Raw genomic sequence first — 4,200 nt, forward strand, 5'->3', positions numbered from 1 at the left:
TTAGTTAAAGTAAATAAGTTCTTTTACTTAGTTAAAGTCTTCTTTTTCAAAAAATTAGTTAATATAAAATGAGTCATTTTACTTAGTTAAAATTTTAAAATTAGTCAAAATCTTTTTTTAGTCAAATCACCGGTCAACCGCAAGTTAGCGGACATTTCGAGGGCCTAACACCTTCTCGGAATGTACATTGAACTTTGGACCCTTTCTAATTTTCAATTGATTTTATCTGTTTAAATCTTTTGAAAACCGTAAGTATGTTTTCTTGATTTTTTACTAAAAATTAAGTGGCGACTCTGTTCTTTTGGAATTTCGATTTCTCTTAAACTATAAGTTTAATCGATTTTTCAGAAACTCAGTCATTTTCCCTTTACTTTATATTTTTAAATAAAACAATCACAATCCTCCACTCCACATATACATTATAACTATATTCATAAATCACTCACAATTCATATCTTTCGCCTTTTTGGCTAAGATAAAGTGTAATATCTATTTTTATTAGTTTAATAATATCTAATATATGAATCATCGACGAATCACATGATGTGTTGCTATTGGGGCCTTCATGTGTTGCCTTAGCGTTGCACGATTGCCTTGGCCTGGCTAATCTAATAGACGATCGATACTAGCATCTCTTGAATTTATGATATTACAAGTCCGGGAGGGGTAAAAAAGGAATTTAATTACTAGGCTTTTTTTTAATATGATGTACTCTTTTTATTAATTTCCTTTTTTTCCCCACTTTTTCAGGGGTAACTTAATATTTACGTCTTTAAATAATTCACATTAGCAAAACCCTAGGTAGAAAAATTATAAGCAATATAGAAAAGTGGAAGTGGCAAAGAGGATACAAAGAAGATGGATGTTGATGGGGCTATGGAAATCCTTAGAAGGCTACCTGTGCGGTCACTTTTACGATTCAAATGTGTTTCAAAATTTTGGATGATATTGATTTTCGATCCTTACTTTAAGATGAAGCATCTCAATCATGCCAGGAATGACGATAATTCCCAAAAAATTCTTGTTCACCAATGGAACCCTTCTATTAACAAGTTATCATTGTATTGTTCTTCTTTACCGTCAGTTCAACAGGTTGAACAAGTACAAAAACTTGATTGTCTGTCACGACCCAAAAATAGACGTGATGGCACTCGTCTCATCCACCAAGATAAGTCAGCCTAAAACTCAACCATTACAAATAAATGCAGAAATTTTTATAATAAACTCAAAAATACCCCAAAATCTGGTTGTCATGTGTACAAGTCTCTAATGTGTTATAACAAAGTTGAAAGAAAATACAAGTTTCAAATGACATTGTTTCTAGAATAGAACAAGATCAAAATTAAGGGGAAAGAAGGTCCGCTGAAATGACAAGCAGCTACCTCACAAACCTCCACAAGAAGCCTCAGACAAGGAGAAAATTAACTATCACAAAGGTTCGAGCTAGTAACCTACAAAAAAAATGTAGTAGCAAGGGGTGAGTACCAAACCACACGCTACTCAGCAAGTAAACTTCTAAACACAAGCTAAGGAGATAAAATACGAGTACTCCTTACACACCAACCGAACCTCCACAACTACAACATGCATAAAACCAGCCCAACCTAACAGTTCACCGTTATATAGCAGCCAACTCAACAACAATCACTTTAACAAATTACATATCCTCAACAACAAACTCAACATTCATCAATCACAACTTCCACAAAAAAGCACTCACAAATATCAGCAAGATACAAGATGAAGTTCATCAAATAGAGGTAATCAAATATCAAGTACTTTTCAACCACAAATAAAACACATAATCATCAAGAATGAAGAATGGCATGAGATGCAATGTAATATGACACCATGAAATGATATGCCTCAAAATACCAAGTACTCTCTCAACCGTATATACATGATACTCCTCGGAAATACATCGAGAGTTTGTTGACACCCAATTTTGACCGACCTGTAACCTTTTAGGAAATGCTATTTGATTAAATACGTATTTTTTAAACATATTTCGAGTTTAAAATTTTAAACAATTTTGTCTAAAAAATAAAAATTTTAGTAGGCTTGATTTATAAAAGTTATTGTAATTAGTTTTAAATTATTATATTTATCGATGGTTAAACTCGGAATAATAATAATAATTATTTTTTACTCAAATGTTTAAATTTAGATGCGTATAATTCATATAAAATATTTTTAATATATGTAGTAATTAAATTGGATAGCATTTCTTTGATTTTTTCTCCAAATCATTTAAATTTTAGCCAATTTTACTCTAATTCCTTGCAATCCTAGCCACTCCAATTCAAATTCTCTTTGCAATTTTAGCCATATGCATTTCAAATCTAGCCATTTCAACTCCTCAATTCATTCTAATTTTAATTTTCAGCTTTTAATTCTGACCATCCATCCTTTAAGTTAAATCCTATATCGAATCCTAGCCCCTCATCCCTTCTAAAATTAACGGTCAAGATTAGATCCTCAAAACCTTCTTATTCTAATCTAAAAAGAACTCAACCCTAAATTGAATTCTCTTCTTCCTCCTCTCTTCAAGAACCAGCGCCGCTCCACCGCCCTCCATCTCTCCAGATCGCTGCTTCTGGCGAGAATTGCCAGCCGACAAGGAGGAGATAGTCGCCTCCTCTCCTCTCTCCTCCCTTCGCTCTTTCTCCTCTCCGCCTCTCTTCCTCCTCTCTCCCGTCGCTCTTTCTCCTCTCCCGTCCAGCATCGATCGACGAGCAGGACCAGCAACAGTAGCAGGCTCCACTGGCGAGAAAACAGCAACCAGCAGCACCTCCGACCAACAGTAGCAGCAACGACAACAGCAGCTCGCTCGTCCCCTACATTTTTCCGGCGAGAACCAACAGCTTTGGCCAGCAGCTGCATGAAGACAACGATCTCCCTCCGCCTCTCCTTTCTTTCTCCCTTTCTCTTCTCTCTTCGCAGGAACACCACCAGCAGCAGCCGGACAACAACTCCAGCAGCTGGCAGCACTCCGACCGAAATCAACAGCAGCTCCGGCGAGAGTTCCTCAGCAACCAGCGACAAACACCAACAACAACTCCGGTAAGCAAGCGGGCGATTATGAAATTAGAGCTTCTCGGAAAATCAAGTTTTGGTCTTCTTGAAGACGGATCTTAACAGATCCGCCCGGGTTAGTCTTTCGTTTAATTTATCCTTAATAATGTCTTAGTTTCAGTTGTGGAATCTGTGATGTGCTTCTGGCTCTATGTGAAGGCTACACTAAGTACTGTGAATCACTATTTTTTTTTTATTGTTAAGCATTATCTCTTTGTGATGTTCTAATTTCATGAACTAAGCGATCCAACCTTGCCAAAATATCATTTAATCCGATTTAGAACATCAAAATATCTCCTTGATATCTGCTAGTTTGTAATTTGCTACTTTATAGATGTTAGCACTCTTAATATTATAATTTGCTTTGACTTGAAATGTCAATATATTTCTTGTTATCTATTTCTCCATATGCAGTAGTATATCCTTGATTATTTTTTTTAGTTCTTGATTTAAGTTGATAAGTTGGAATGATTAACTATTGCCCTTAATTGAGTATTTCTTTAGCTGATCATGCGATAATTCAGTCTGACTTCAATTTTTTAAAGATTGGTTTTTTGTGAATCGGAGCGCTATTTAGAATTCGGTTAAATTGTTAAATCATGTATTTGGAGTTGTACGATATTGTCCTTCTTTAATTAATTGTCCCTTTCACACTGATGAAGTTGATAACCCTCATTTAGTTGATGTCTTAATACTTGTCGATATATTGACTTAGTAATATCGATGATATTATTTAAATTTTCTGTTTTGAGTGATTCCGTTGATTGCTAAATTGGTTACTTACTCAATAATTTCATTCTTGTCGATTTGCTCACTGTCTTATTATGGTAAGTTATGTTAATTCGGTATGAATGTTGATATGTGATCGAAGCTGTAATTTTAATCCTCCCCTTTAAATAATTATATTTTGAGTGTCTTCAAATAATGAAATTATTATAATTAATATGGTGACCTATTAATTTCTTTACCTTAATTAATGTCTATTGTCATTTACTTGTTTATATTTGGTAGTAAAGCCACCCGTTTAAGGTAAATACGTTGGCTTGATTTTATTGTATATCATATGTCTGTAAATTGATTAGGTTACCTTAATAAAAGTTGACAGATTTCTTACTTGTTTATATT

At 34.4% G+C, this 4,200-nt stretch overlaps 1 pseudogene; it reads left to right on the forward strand.

The window, feature by feature from the left end:
* Nucleotides 1-447: 447 nt before the first annotated feature.
* On the forward strand, nucleotides 448-613 carry LOC125824731 (U2 spliceosomal RNA; annotated as a pseudogene).
* Nucleotides 614-4,200: the final 3,587 nt, after the last annotated feature.

This window comes from Solanum verrucosum, unplaced genomic scaffold (genome assembly GCF_900185275.1).
Source record: "Solanum verrucosum unplaced genomic scaffold, falcon-dt-bn FXZP01000022.1, whole genome shotgun sequence".
Lineage (NCBI taxonomy): Eukaryota > Viridiplantae > Streptophyta > Magnoliopsida > Solanales > Solanaceae > Solanum > Solanum verrucosum.